General features: G+C 38.6%; 1 protein-coding gene across 11 annotated transcripts in view; it reads right to left on the reverse strand.

The window, feature by feature from the left end:
* Positions 1 to 16,616, reverse strand: part of DLG2 (discs large MAGUK scaffold protein 2) — an 885,772-nt gene that overhangs the window by 358,931 nt on the left and 510,225 nt on the right. The gene's annotated exons all lie outside the window — the stretch shown is intronic.

Raw genomic sequence — 16,616 nt, forward strand, 5'->3', positions numbered from 1 at the left:
AAAAGATTGAGTTCCCTGTTTCCTTGCTGGGTGCCAGTTGGGAGTCTCTCTCAGGTTCTAGAGGCTACTTATATGCCTTACTATGTGGCTACCTCTATTTTCAAGCTGGCAATGACACACTGAATTATTTTCTTATTTAGAATTTCTGTGGTTTACTCTTCTACAACTAGCCAGATTTAACCTTTTGCTTCTCAATGGCTTGTGTGATTAGGTTAGGCCCTGTCAGATAATCTTCTTAACCTAAGATCAAATAATTTGTAACCTTAAGAACATTTGCAAATTCTTTTTTTTCCATTTATTATTATTATTATTATTAAATATTTTATTTATTTATTCATGAGAGACACAGAGAGAGAGGCAGAGGGAGAAGCAGGCTCCCTGTGGGGATCCTGGGTCGATCCTAGGACCCACGATCATGCCCTGAGGTGAAGGCAGATGCTCAACTGCTGAGCCACCCTGGCATCCCTACATGTAAGGTAATTTAACTGTAAGAGTAATATCATAAGGTAGAAATCATGGGGCTATCTTAGAATTTTGCCTACCATCAGTGGAGAGACAACAGAGGACAAATCTTGAAGGACCCTGTCTACCATTCTAAAACTTTGAATTTCACTGACAGAAATGGGAAGCCACTGAGAAGAAGATTACTTGACTTAATTTATGTTTCTAAATGGTTACTCTGGTATAAAATAGATTCAAGGGGCAAAATTTGAAAAAGTGAGATCAGTTATGTGGCTAATTGCTATATGTAGGCAGAACAGTGGCTTGGCTGAGAGTGGTATTAAAGGAAGTGGTAGGTAGTGGGTTTATTTCCAATCAGTTTTCTCTCTCTGTCCAGACTAATTTGTCTTTTTCTCTTTTCAGATTCAGTGATTCTTTCTTCTGTCACATTTATTCTGTTCTGGAGCCCATTCAATGAGTTTTTTTACTTTGGGTTTTGTATTATTCAGCTTTAACATTCCATTTGAGTCTTCTTTATATCCTCTTTTCCTTTGCTGAGACTTTCATGTCTTTTCCCATTTATTTAAGTGCATGTATAATCACTTGCTGAAGCATGATGAGTACTTTAAAATTCTTGACAAGTAATTCTAACACCTGTGTTATCTCAGTGTTGGTTTCTATTGGTTATCTTTTCTCATTCAAGTTGAAAATTTCCAGATTCTTGGTATGAGAAGTGATTTTATTTTATTATATACTGGACATTTGTGTATACAGTGTAAAATGCTATATCCTACTTAATTGAGTTTTTTGCAGGTTGTAGATCAGTTTAGGCATAGCTTGCAGATCCAAGTGAGATGGATATTCGCTCCCTACTTGTCCCTGGTGATGCCAGCAAGGAAAGTGGGGTACTAACTAGTATTCTACTCACTCTACTTTATTGCCACTTAGTAGGGGTAGAAGCTCAGCTCCCTGTGGGTTTGCTGACACCAATGGGAGAGTGAAAATGGGGTGCTGACTAGCGCTGCCTTGAACCATTTTGTTCTGCCACCTTGCCTCTAAGTGGAGCTAGAAGTTCAGCTCCTCCCTTGACCCTGCTGATGCTACCTTAAGGGGAAAGAGGTCTGCCAACTAGCACTGCTTCCCTCTTCCTTCTCCTACGTCATTGCCATTGGCTGGCAGTAGCAGTTCAGCTCCTGGCTGGTCCCCACCAATAACAGGAGTAGGGAAATGGAATGCTAAATAGCACCACCTCACTCCAGTTTGTTGCTGCTAGGTGAAGGTTCAAGTTCAGGTCCCCACTGGAGAGTGAAGTGTCAACTAGCACCATCTCATGCCACCTTGTTCTGCCACTTTGCTGCTGGATAGGGGTGAAAGTTCAGCTCTTATTTGGCCTACTGAAATCAGCCCAGTGGAAGAAATCCAGGGCCATCTTATAAACTGCCTCTCCTGGTTTCCTTTGGTGGGGCCAGAAGTCCAGCTATCTACACACAGTCCAATGGCACTGCAGTGAGGGACCAATTTTTTCTCTGATGGTTGGCCAGAGTTTGGAACAGTATTATAAAAAGGTTCCCTGTTATATTAGTCTACACTTTTGCCAATCCTTAGGTTACAGGTTGTAGGCTTTGCTTGAGGCTTTTTTAGTCTGTCCCTGTTGATGGAGGTGCCAGGGTATAGGTGTCTCCAGTGCTCCATCTAGGATACACAAGAAGTAGAAAGAAAATTTAGGGAACTCACCACAGTGTCATTCCTCTCTGAGTCAGTCTGACTTATTTCCAATTCATATAGTCTTCCCATGTTTATTATGTGTAAAGTTGTGTATATGTGTGTGTATTTGTGTGTGATAAGAGGGAAGATTAGAGATAATGGAGATATTCTATTTTTAGGCTGCAACTAGAAGCCCAGGTTCTGGATACATTTTGAAGGTAGGGGCCAACAGGATTTTGATAAAAAGTTATTGTAGAAATATCCCTCTTTTCTCAATCTCTTTTTAAAATTTTTTATTTATTAATGAGAGACACACAATGAGGGTCAGAGACATAGGCAGAGGGAGAAGCAGGCTCCTTGCAGGGAAGCCTGATGTAGGACTCGATCCCAGGACCCCGGGATCATGACGTTCAACCGCTGAGCCACCCATGTGCCCCCCTCTTTCCTCAGTCTAAAACATACACTCTTAGTAGGTCCAATGACATTTAAGCTATACATGGTAAACATAGATGGAAGGAAGGGGCTACTAAGATTCTAATGCTTATCTATGTACTTGATGGTTTTTGTGCATCATTCCATTTATTCCTCAAGACAATCCAATGAAGGATGCACGAGATGTCTGAAACTCTTTTGAAACTGATCCCAAAAGAAAGTTAAACGGATGCTTGGATAGATGGATAGGAATTTTATAGAGCATATACAGTAATATTTTAAAACTGCAGTCTAGATGACAGGCGACTAAGCATTTTGAAAGAATTCTTTACATGTTTTTTATACTTGGAAAGTTTTTATTACAATATCTTGAGAAAAATTAACAACCTAATGAACAAATTATTATGACAACTTTTTCAATTAGTGAAATGAGATTGCTTATTCAAGTATTTACTGAGTTTAGTAAGTAGAAAAGGCCAGATTAAGACACAGGTTTTCTGGGATGCCTGGATGGCTTTGTGGTTTAGTGCCTGCCTAGGCCCAGAGCATGATCCTGGAGTCCCCAGATCAAGTCCCATATCGGGCTCCCTGCATGGAGCCTGCTTTTCTCTCTGCCTGTGTCTCTGCCTCTCTCTCTCTCTCTCTGTCTCTCATGAATAAATAAATAAAATCTTAAAAGAAAAAAGACACATTTCTGACTCAAAATTCCAGAGTCTAGACTATGATATATTCCAGAGACTGCGAATCAGAAAGCTAAACACTTAATCTGATCCGGTGTTTACAATTTTTGAATTTGTTCATGTTTAAAATTGGGAAAATTTGCATAAAATATAAATTTATGTGTATATATGAAAAATCAGACATTCTATGAACACTGGCTCTAAACATTGTCTTACAGCAAAAGTTGACTCGATGTGGCCCTCTTTAGAAGGGGCATTCATTCTCCAGTTTGCCAGCGTCTACCACCTCTCCCTCAAGGTTCTCAGACAAAAAAGTTGTATGTGGCATGACATTTGCACGCCTTGCAAAGCTAAGAGGAGAGTAAAATATTTCTCATACTTATGGTTTTATCAAAGATGAAAAAAATGAAAGCTTTATGGAGAGAACCTGCTATATTAATAGGAAAATGGGAGAGAACACAATTCCTTTGAAAGTAAGGATTATCCTTACATGTTTAATATGCAAAGTGACTCTTCAGAAAAAAAATACAGCTTTAAAAGATCATTATGAAACATCTCTCCCCATTACCATCTGGGGGATTTTTGTTAGTTGACCCCTGAACATAACACACATAATTCTTGAGTGACAATAAATTTTATTTATTTTACCTGGACAAGTCTTTTAAATAAAACTATTTGGAATTTTGTCAACTTCTAAGATTAAAATACCTTTTTAAAAATAGAATTTTATATCACAGTGAGTTATGATGCTTATTTTTTTGATGCTTATTTCAGTAATGGAAAGAAAGACAAAACAAATAAATCTGTAGAGGGTATGCAAATAAAATACCTTAAACACACTTTAAATGGTGTACTTTTTCTAATTTAATTTTTTCTTTTTAAAGTTTTTTTTAAGATTTATCATTTATTCACGAGAGGCGCGCGCGCACACACACACACACACACACACACACACACACACAGAGGCAGAGACACAGGCAGAGAGAGAAGCTGGCTCCAGGCAGGGAGCCTGACATGGGACTCAATCCCGGGTCTCCAGGATCAGTTCCTGGGCTGAAGGTGGCGCTAAACCACTGAGCCATCCAGGGTGCCCTTCTTTTTAAAGTTTTATTTGTTTTTTTAGTAATCTCTATGTCCAATGTGAGGCCTGAACTCATGACCCTGAGATCAAGAGTCTCATGGTTTTCTGAGTCAGCCAGGTACCCCTAATTTGAACTTCTTATGCTTATAACCCATTACGTTAAACTATAGATTTTAAAGTTTTTTCATGTCCTTTTTTTGTTAGATCAAAATCTTGTGAAGAATTACAGGTTCTATTACACTGATGCTTATATAAGTCAACTTGTCTAAACTAGTTGAGCTTTAGACACACAGCCTATGTTCACACAGGTAGTAAACGCCAGAACCAATCTCTCTCTCTCTCTCTCTCTCTCTCTCTCTCTCTCTCTCTTTCTAAAAGTAGGCTCCACACCCAGCATGGAGCCTAAAGCAGGGCTTGAACTCACAACTCTGAGATCAAGACCTGAGCTGAGATCAAGAGTCAGACACTCAACTGAGCCACCCTGATGCCCGTCTCTTCTTTTTAAGACAATTTTTTAAAGAGCAGTTTTATGTTCACAGCAAAATGAGAAGAAGGTACAGAAATTTTTCATATACCTCCTGCCCCTACACATGAATTGACTCCCTCACTATCAAAATCTCCCACCAGAGTAGTAATCTCCCACTTATTATAAATGACGGACCTACATTGACACATCATGTTCTTCAGTAGGTGAATAACTAAGGTAGTACATCCAGACCATGGGATTTTATTCAGCAGTGAAAAGAAATGAAGTATCAAACCATGAAAAGAGATGAAGGAATTTTTTTTTTAAGATTTTATTTATTTGAGAGAGACAGAGGTAGCAACTGAGATGGCACAAGCTGGGAGCCAGAAGTGGGACCTCCCCACTAAGCAGGGAGCCTTGTGCCAGGGCTTGATCCCAGGACCCTGGGATCATGACCTGAGCTGAAGGCAGATGCTTAACCAACTGAGCCACCTAGGGGCCCCCTTTTAAAAAAAGATTTTATTTATATATTGACATGGAAGAATCTTAAATGCATATTATTAAGTGAAAGAAGCCAGTCTGGAAAGGCTACATATTGTATGATTTCCCACTTTTTTGACTTTCTGGAAAAGGCGAAACTATGTAGATGGTACAAAAATCAGTGTTGCCAGGGGCTATGTGGACAAGAGTGTGGAAATAAAAGGGTGGAATATAGGGAATTTTAGGGCAGTGAAATTACTCTGTAGAATAATCTAAGGATGGATAGATGTCATTATACATCTGCCCAACTCATAGAATGGGCAGCATCAAAAGTGAACCGTAATGTAGATTATGTACACACAACTCTACTGTGGCAGTTATCACGTTATGTAGTCATTGCTAATGTATCCTTTTCCCTCAGTAGACTGTGAACTATAACCTCAGCAGTAGTAAGATGCCTGACAAGTAGCAGGGACTCAGTTACTGAATGAATGAATGAATGAATGAATGAATGCATGCATGAACTCCCACGGTACTTTAGACCCCTACCTCTATTTCATATTATAGCTATGCAAATGTCTTTCCTTTTTGCTAGATTTTAACTAGAGATGGCAAAAATCTAAAGCCCACAGGGTAGGACAGGTAACACAAATATGAATGCGGAGTAGGGATTATAGCAAACTGGGGAATACATTCCACCTAAAGGGCTATTTCTGCTCAACTCTGGACAATTGCTCCAAGCAGAAATACTGGCTAGTATTGGAAGATTCTCTGATTTATAAAGACAAGTGAAGAATCTAGATTTTGATGCAAATTTCCAGAATTTTATGTTGGTAATGATAAAAAAATTAGAAGTATGATGCAGGTCAAACCAAACATGTTTCTGTTGTAGCTCCAGCTATGGGTGACCAAGGACATTCTGCACCATCCACAGTTTGATGGCACATTCAATGTCTGCTTCATATTTGTCTCCTCTATGGTGCTTAGTGTGGTACTTGGCTCATGGCAACTCTCTCTAACTTTAAGTCGATTTTTATTCCACATTTATCCCCACCTCTGTCCTTCTCTTTTCAAGTTCTCTCATTCTGGAATATATTTTTCTTTTCTTTTGTTTCCTTTTTGTCATATTTTCCCCTTTTATATTAGATGTGTTTAAAGACCACCTTCATTTTAAGCCTCAGCTCTCACTTCTGCATATTTACTGCCTATGCCAATGACTCTAGGTCTGTGAATATAATGCGCTGCATTTCCATGAACTGTTTCATGTGTGAGAGCATTATGGCTTCCAGAGAGATTATAAACTATTGAATATATGGTGTCATGTTTTATACATTTCTAGGCATCCCCAATATACTTAGGCAAGTACACAGCACAATGAATACCTTAGAGATGAATAAATGAGAGCACACCACCAATATATAAAGAACAGTAATACTTTTCATACTGAAGTGATTTGGAGTCTAATTTACTATGTCATTCACAGTCAAGATTTCAGAAGGCCTAGGTGCCCATTAATAGTCATTATCATAGTTCATTATATATAGTCAGTGGAACAAAATTCTAACTCTGATTGAGGGTTGAGCCCAGGGATCATGATGTTCTGGAAGCCATCCCTGATGCTATCCTCAGCCTCTCCTAGCATTCTCTCCATGTATTTATCAGAACACATATTATACTGGGTTGGTTTGCTTGTCTACCTCTCCAGCTAGAGTTGGTCAACTTGAGAGCAAAGACCATGCCATTTGCTTCTTGTACCCAAAATATGCTACAGAATAGGTATAGTCTACTAATTTGAATTTTCATTTTAGATTTTAGGTGTGGAGTCTACAGAAGGTAAAGTTTGTCCACTCTTAATACATTTTTTTTAAACTGATCTATCCACTTAAAAACATATATTAATTATCCATTAAATCTTTCAACAATCTAGAGTACCTACTTTGGGTCAGGCACTATGAATACAAAGGTTAAGAAGCCTGCGGTGAGAGAAGCCACATGTAAGCACATAGTTATAGAGACCAGGAAGGCACATGTGCTAGACTAGAAACCTGTGTGCAATAAGCTAAAGCAGGCAAGAGATAAAACAACCAGTCTTCTAAAAATATTTTGTCCTTTTATCATCACCTGGGTGAAATATGCTACATTAATTTATGCAGCTTTATTTTTCTTTTACTGTGATATAAAAAGCCTTTATAATTATAAAACCTCTGAATGCTGAACAATTCTCCAGCCTGACTTCTTCCTAGCTGAGGCAGATCATCAGCAGCATAATCTTGTTCAGGTTGAGTCTCGGAGGATGCTCAAAACTGGCTAGGATGTTTTTAGGAGAGGGGAGCAGGGTACTATATATTATTTTTTCCCCTTAAACCACATAGTTTGAGGGGTTTGGAGGTTCAAAAAAGGAAGTGATTACTTATACCTGAAGACTTTCCTCTGACCATTAGTGGGATATTCCTTGAGCTCTGAACCTCTGATGTCAGTGAGTCACTTCAGTTAACTCCTAAATATCTATGGTGAGAGGCTATATGTAGTATAGTGAGAAGTAAGCTATGAAAATGTTTTCAGTCCTCCTTCTAAGTTACAAACCTGACCACGCTACCTTCTTGCTCAAAAGCCTTCCAGGGATCTGTAGGCCCTCAGCATAAAGTCTAAACTAAGCATGGCATTCCAAGTCCTCCATCATTTGACCACCAACTTTCCTGATCCCTAAATTCACTGTTAGTCAATGTTCAGCTGTATATGCTCCAGCCACACAAAATTGCCAACCACAGCTCATCACACCAGGTTGTTCCCTGTCTTATCATCTTTGCCCAGGCTACTATTTTGGCTAAACAAATGCCTTCTTTTTGCTATCCTCAGCTAATGAACTTCTACTTGGTCTTCAGAATGGAAGCCAGGTGCTATCTCTTTCTGCCACCTTACCCACCCTCTCCTCTAGATACACTGGCCACTTCTCCTTTTTTTAACTACATTGTCCTTTCATTGATCATCCCACTTCTGTTACCCCTATTGTTCTAAAATTACTTTATCTGTTTATGTCTACTGTGAATCTGTATGGTTCTGAAGGATAAAGAGCATGGTTTATTTATTCCTGTGATTTGGGGAAATAGTAGCAGTTGAGCCTATAAGAGAAACATACACAAAATATATTTCATGAATAAAGAAAGAGTGAGCAAGACATTGGGAGAAATGATATTGAATTTTAGTACTATCTATCTAGGGATTTGTAGGAATCCAGACATGCCCACTTTGGAGCAGTTTCTTTGCTAGGGTCATAACTTGGCAGATAATAATGTTTGCCTCATAGGGAAGTGGTAAAATTTAGATAAGACAGCGAATTAAAAGCATCTAGAAGATGGAAAAACATTAGAGAAAACTGTACACCGAGATTCTATTTCCAGCCATTTGGTAGATTAAGGTGTCCTGAAAACCCCCTTAGAAAAAGCTAAAAATTCTGAATAGGATACTTATATAATATCTTTAAATTACTGGCTAAGCTGTCAAGTAGGTAAGAGATACCTTCAGAGGCCAAAAATGAAGTGGGAATACAAGAGAAGGATGCAAGTGCTGAGACTAGCAGCAGACTGGAGAGCTTGGGCAGGTTCCCAAAGAGCTAGTGTTCCAGTGCCCAAAGTTGATGGTAGCATGGAGAATAGGACTGTGTGGACCTAGAACAAAATCATGACCCTGGAAGGCTGCACTCTAAACAAAGAGATAAAATGCAAAAGCATTATTAGCTCAAGGATGTCAAGGATACATTGCTGACCTGACCTGAGTTCAAAGCAAGAAGAAAGGGCTTTGGGAAATAATCAAGGCGTATCTGAGTGTGGAAGAAGTTATACTACAGGGATAGAATTCACAAAACGGACCTAACCTTGGCTCAAAGCAAGAAAAAAGAATCCAGGGAACTAATCAAAGCATGTCAAATGTGGGAAAAGTCATATATAAATAGAATTCATAAAATCGAATAAATTTGGAGGAAAAGAGAGAAAATCTTCTTGGGTGCTGGGAGAAAAGACTTGTTAATGTATCTCTGGCATAGAGCATTAGAGGAATTCTCCAGCTCCAGCTCCAGCTCAGTTCACTGATACATATGAATATGCTGATTGGTTGGGGTAACCCACAAGTTGGATTCATGTGGCTATCCTAGCTCAGTGACACTAGTCATTAAGGTCATCTGGTTGGCTGATTTCCCTCTCTCTGAGTCCATCAAGCCACATGCTTATTAAAATATGGTTTTCTATAGTGCTTTTCCTAATGGGAGTAAATGTGCTAATTAGCACATTCTAGTATCTTGCACAGATGTATTTCCTATTGTACATTAGTAACTTGGAATAATGCCATAAAAGCTTGATCATTTCTGAATACAATGACAAAAACAGTTCCAGAGCACGTAGACTGAAGGCCCAGATCTAGTAGCATGATAATCCAGTAAGGGACTGTTACTCTCTGAGCTCATCCATAAAGAGCCAGCTAGGATCCTTGTGCCCTCTCTTCTTTATTTCTCTACAAATGTAGCTATATTTATATGAGCAATATTAAGAAGGAGAGTGACAGGAGATCAAAGCAGCTTTTTCAGCAGGATGGCAAAATGTGTATAAGCATGAAGAGGGGGCATAGCAAAGTTGTGGCATGGAGGTCAATCATAGAAGACCTTGAAGTTGCTGGGTGATTATGACTGATGTCTTCTATCTAAATGATCTAGCTTCTTAGAAGACTAACACATTGTATGCTTCACCTTCAGATAATTAACTTGGTCAATGAGTCAAGCTGATGATTGGACATCATATAGATATACAAAGATAAAAAGGTTTTGTTGAACTGCTATTATGAGGCCATGACATGAAGATAATACATAAGAAATCTCATGTTACAAGGGAGGATCTATGCTCTAGACTCCATGCTAAAGATCGTAGGCTGACTTCAGCAAAAATGGTTACCACAAAGATACTGAGTATATACTAAATATGCCATGGTTGGTATTTTGTGAGATAAAAAGAACTGTATTATATAAGGGAAGGGAGAAGAAATGTGTGGGAAATATCAGAAAGGGAGACAGAACATAAAGACTCCTAACTCTGGGAAACAAACTAGGGGTGGTGGAAGGGGAGGAGGGCGGGGGGTGGGGGTGAATGGGTGACGGGCACTGAGGGGGACACTTGACGGGATGAGCACTGGGTGTTATTCTGTATGTTGGTAAATTGAACACCAATAAAAAATTTATTAAAAAAAAAGAACTGTATTAGATGGAAATAGTATGGCATTTTGTGATCCTGGGAAAGACTATGGGCATTGGGCCTAAATAGATCTGGGTTTGAACAATAGTCCTATCAAACAATAGCTAATAAACTTATTGGGATTTTTTGATATCTTATTTTTTTAGTTATAAATTATGAGTCATATCTATTTTATGGTGTGAGGACAAACAAATAAAACATAAAGTACTAGGATCACATAGCAAATGCTCAGTAAATGCTAACTCATTTTCTTTTCCTCTATGAGTTATAACCTTTGGAAAACAAATGGTCACACATAAAAAAAATAAATAAAAAATAAATAAAAATAAAAAAATAATAAATCAACAAATGCAAGGCCACATATGTTAAGTACCAAATGAGTGCTGTGGATAATGAGAAATCTCTGCATTAAAGAAAAAAGATGAAGTCATGAAGAAGATAGAATCTGAGCTGGACCTTGATGGATGGGTAGAAATTAGTGAGGTGAAAAGGAAAGCAGATGGTATTTCAGAAGATGGCAGGAGCCCAGGGCCAGAGGGGAGCAAATGAAAGATGTGTTTGGAGAACAGAGAGTATCGCAGCTTGCAGGGAGAGCAGGATCTGTGTCAAAGAAAATGAGAAGACAATGAGAATACTGGAGTAGGTTGGAAAGGAACATGAATGCCATGCTAAGAAATTCAGACTTTGTACTTGGATGATGTGAAAGTACTGAATGTTTCTACACCAAGGGGAGACTCTGTAAATATTATAACTAAAAGTGTTCATGTCATGTTGTGCTGTTTTTACAATCTCCCAAATTTGCCTGGAAGGGACTTAATTAAACATTCTAGAGGTCTCTAAAGACATCCTTGCTGCAAAGGGAGGAGATGTGATCATGGCCTTGGGCTGAACTGCCTACCTCTAGTCTGCAAACTTTGTAAAGCTCTAAGTGTTCCTTTCTGGAGAAAATCTTGGAATTAGTTACACATTTCAGATTGCATGTAACATTCTTGGTAAAAGGAATCAAACAGACAAAAATTTTTCTTCTTACAAACATAAATCAACTATAGATTAGGATATTAGTCTAATCTTGATTAATTTGATTTTGAAATACTTGGAGTTTTTTGCTTATTCGCATATCACATATGATAATCTATTAACCATATTCATCTCAATTTGCTTTTGTCTAAATTTCTTAGAAAGACAAATAAGGAAGCAATTAAATTTTGCTCTCACATACGTTCTTACTTTTCATAATCATATCTTTTAAGGACCATCTCATCTCCAAAGCAAAAGAAAACAGATTATTCCTCTTGATTTATTTCATAATACTTTGGCTGAAAACTTCCCCATTAAATTATGTATACTATCCATAATGACAGGTATTTGTTTCTAGTTCCTGTTGCATTTTTATTTTTTGTTTTTTATTTTATTTTTTTTTTTAGTAGGCTCCATGCCCAGTATGGATCCGAACATGGGACTTGAACTCATGGACCTGGAGATCAAGACCTGAGATGAGATCAAGAGTCTCAAGCTTAAACAACTAAGTCATCCAGGCACCCCACATTTTTATTTTATTTTATTTTATTTTATTTTATTTATTTTATTTTATTTTATTTTATTTTATTTTATTTTATTTTATGATTTATTTATTAGAGAGAGAGAGAGCTTGAGCAGGGGGAAGGGAAGAGAGTGAGGAGGAGAGAGAGTGAAGTAGATGCCTTCCTGAGCACAAAGCCTGATGTGGGGCTCGATCCTACAACTGAGATGGTGACCTGAGCCGAAACCTAGAGTTGGACACCCAATTGACTAAGTCACTCAGGCACACCACCCTTGAAGTTTGAATTTTTTAAAAAGATTTTATTTATTTATTCATGAGAGACACAGAGAGAGGCAGAGACACAGGCAGAGGGAGAAGCAGGCTCCCTGTGGGGAGTCTGATGTGGGAGTCTGAGCCAAAGACAGATGCTCAACCACTGAGCCACCTAGGTACCCTCGAATTTGAATTTTTAAAGAGCAATTAGTTATAAAAGGAATTATGTTAGTAATTTAAATTAAAAAAAAACTGTAACCACTGAACTGAGTCTTTTTTTTTTTTTGAACTGAGTATTTTTAATAGTTACATCATTTGTCCTCAAGCTTTCACAACTGGTGGAATATTGTTTGAAAACATGAAAGCCAGGGTATAAGCAAAACTAATTTGATAATAGGATTGGCAGGGGTGGGGGATCCTGACTATTCTTCTTAAAGGCAAAACATATTTTATGAAAGATTTTAAAAATTATCTTTTGAGCTAGAGCTCTACAGTATTTATGAAATTCCAATTAATAACTAAATGCTCAAACCCTCTTCAATTAGTATGATATGGGGAAAGTGGTTTGGATTAATTAAATTAAAATTCCTCAGGCTCAAGTTTTTTAGGTCTTCCCTCAACTCTGATTTGGATACATCCAGATTATTGTAGAAAGTTTTAGACTGAAACTTTTTTTCCTAATCCTGACTCCAACATTAACCCCTGGTTGTCCTTGAAAACAGCCTTCTTGAATATCTTTCTATTTTTCTTGAAAGAGAGAGAGCAAGTGAGCAAGAGTGAGTTGGGGCAGAAGGAGAGAGAAAGGAGGCTCCACCCCCAGCATGGAGCACAACATGGGGCTCAATCTCAAGACCCTGAGATTGTGATCTCAGCTGAAATCAAGAGTAGGATGTGCCACGCAGGCACCCTAGAACAATAGTTCCTATATTCTATGAAAAAGGGAGTGATGAAGAAGGCTCTTATTTTAGTGGGACAGGGACGTATATAAAAACAACTAATTATAATATCATTAATTCAACTGCAAATTGGGGTAAGTTTTACAACAAATGGAAAGCCCTGATTTGACACAGAGATATGGGGAGTAGGAGCCATAAGGGAAACTATAAATGAAGAAAGTGACATAATATGTAGTTAGGAGAAAAGCAACTATTTTTGCTGGACTAGAACATAGAATTCTAGCAGGGCTGAAGAAGAGGCAGAGGCCAGACTGGGAAGATGCTCTTGGAGAGGGTACACAGAGACTCAGTTCTCAGTTTGTAGGAGAAGAGAGTATTTGCACATCCCTTCATTCATTTAACAAACATTTCCAGTGGGCCAGACACTAGCTGGACCTTGGACTCACAAAACTACCAAAGACACAGTCTCTGTCCTTGAGAGGTTTACACTTTGTGTTATCACTGAATTGTGCCCCCTCCTCTAAAAGATGTTAAAATCCTGCTAGTACCTCAGAACGTGACATTATTTGGAAATAGAGTGGTTGCATGGGTATTAGTTAAGATGAGGTCATATTGGAGTAGGGTAGGCCATTTCCCCAGGCTGACTGGTCTTCTGATAAAAAGACAGCCATGTGAAGACACAGAGACACACAGGGAAAATACTACGTAAAGATGGAAGCAGAGATAGGAGTTATGTGTGAGCTATAAACCAAGGAACACCCAACATTGCCAGCAAACCACCAGAAGCTAGGAAAGAGGCAAGGAAGGATTCCCCTATATGATCTAGAGGAAGCATAGCTTTGCCAGCACCATAATTTCAGACTTCTAGCCTCCGGAATTGAGAGACAATACGTTTCTACTGTTTTAATCCACTCAGTTTGTGGTAATTTGTTATAACAGCTCTATGAAGCTAATACACTCTGCTAGTAACTCCATGAACCAAAACACAAAACTGAAATGATCACAACCTGTTGAGGGGGGCAAGGGGATCACTGAGGTTGATCCAACCCTCATGGCTGCTGTCACTTTAGAAAATGGATTTGAGGGATGCCTGGGTGGTTTAGTGGTTGAGCGTCTGTCTACCTTTGGCTCAGGGTGGGATCCTGGGATCCGAGATCGAGTCCTGCATTGGGCTCCCTGTGAGGAGCCTGCTTCTCCCTCTGCCTGTGTCTCTGCCTCTCTTTATCGTGTCTCTCATGAATAAATAAATAAATCTTAAAAAAAAGAAAATGTATTTGAAGTAAAAGGCTAGTAATATTAGTAGCTATCAGCAGATACCTGGGCAGTGACCTGGGAATTCAAATGACAAGGCCTCCCATAAACCTCATTCACAGAACTTCAAATTTTCTCTGTACTTAAGATATCTGTGTAAGAACTTCTATAGAAAAAACAGGTGAAAACACTAACATGAGCATCATTAATTACTAGTGAAATTCCTTTTCAAAAATCATATGTAAGGAAATATAAATACTTCACTAACCATTAGCTGCAGTTGGACCCTTCAAAAGTCTTCTCTTAGGGGTCCCTGGGTGGCTCAGTTGGTTAAGCATCTGCCCTCAGGTCCTGGTCCCAGGGTCTTGAGATGCTTCCCCACGTTGGGCTCCCTGGTCAGCAGGGAGTCTGCTTCTCCCTCTCCCTCTGCCTCTCCCCCTGCTTGTGCTCTCTCTCTCAAATAAATCTTAAAAAAACTTCTCTTAAAAGAAGCATTCAGCTGTTCTCTTTTCTGTGCCTATTGCAGATGTTGGCTTGTACAAATGTCTCTATAGCTTTTTCCTGCTACAAGTTCTGTTTTCTGCTAATTCCAGGGAAAGTTTTATATAACCATGAGTTGAGCCCTGATGGGTTCTCTGATTCCTTTTTTTTTTTTCCTCATCAGGAAAAGAAATGGAAGATCATTGCTTTTATGTTCTGGATTTTTCAATCAAGAAATTTCATTTCTTTTACCAATCTATTTCTTCCTAGACACCTGTGCTTAGAAGTAGAGACTGGTTGAAAACCTTCTTGGTATGACATTCTTAAAGTCATTCATTAACTAACTCCTTTAGCCATGATGAAATCTGAAAGCCAAATGTGGACATTGACATTAATACAAGTGATTTTAAAAGAATCATCAACACTTTCTTCCTTGAACAAATATTTGTAACCTCACCTCTTGGCACACTCTTAAAAATACTCTAAATTTCAATCACAGCATTACCCTTTGATTTTTTTTGAAATAGCTTTTCCTCAAACACCTGACTCCTTCTCTTCTTTGGTCTTTGCATGTATAGTCCTTTCTGCCTGCAGCTATCTGCCTCCTTCTTTCTGTATGCATGGAAGCTCTTATCTTTTTCTTCATGACTTAAAACCTCTGCTTTCCTCAGGTCTAATACTGCCTCCTACAGAGTGCAGTGCATTGGACTTCTACATGGACTGTCCTAATCATCATGCTTTATCTCCATATCCATTTAACAATTATCTGTTGAAAGACCACTATGCTTTAGGGGAGCTCCACTAGGGGTAGGATTATAACCATAAAGCAGATAGTTTCTGCCTCCCAGGAATTGACAATATAGTGGTAGGTCAGAATAAACTGGCAATTATAAGTCAGTAAGGAAAGATTGTAATCTTCTTTAATGATAATAATTTATTGTATGCTTCTTTTTCTGCTTGACTCTGGCATTCTGGAGTGTCAATATTCACTTTGTGAGTTAGGGTCTGACATCTAGAAAGTATCTAATAAATATGAACTTCCTTTCATCTGTTCTTGTGTCCCCAATACCTGGTAAAATATCTGGTGCAAGGAACATGCTCAATACATGATTGTGCAATGAGAACCTAGCAGACACCTATGTCGCAGTGCAAGTGAGGTGATCCTAAGAAGCTGGTTTTGATTAACAAACAAACAAACAAACAAACAAACAAACAAACTGTAACACTGGGAACTAAAAACAAAGGGAGGGTAGCAAAGGCATGAGAGGATTTGGTCGAGGAGGAGTGGAAATGGGCACCAAAAACACCACATGCATCCATTTGCAGGGTGTAAGTTCTTTTCTACATAAGGCCAATCCAGAATTCTTACCATGCCTGCCTTGATATTAAAAGTTACATGAAAGAAATTCTTACTGTCAGATAAGAAATGGCTTCACAGATATGTCATAGGGTCAACGCCCTATGACATCTTTTCTCACATTTTTCCCCTAAAATCACTCCTATTTCCCAATAATCAGTCCCTCTCTAGCAAAAGAAGCACTATAAAAATGAATAAAACAACAATGACACAAAACAAAACAAAAAGCTCTAGCTGAGTCTGTCTCCTTCATCCTGGTAAGTCTGCATCAACCACAGGGTATTGCTTCACTCACAAATCCTACATATGATCCACGATGGTG

This window comes from Nyctereutes procyonoides, unplaced genomic scaffold (genome assembly GCF_905146905.1).
Source record: "Nyctereutes procyonoides isolate TBG_1078 unplaced genomic scaffold, NYPRO_anot_genome, whole genome shotgun sequence".
Classification (NCBI taxonomy): Eukaryota; Metazoa; Chordata; class Mammalia; order Carnivora; family Canidae; genus Nyctereutes; species Nyctereutes procyonoides.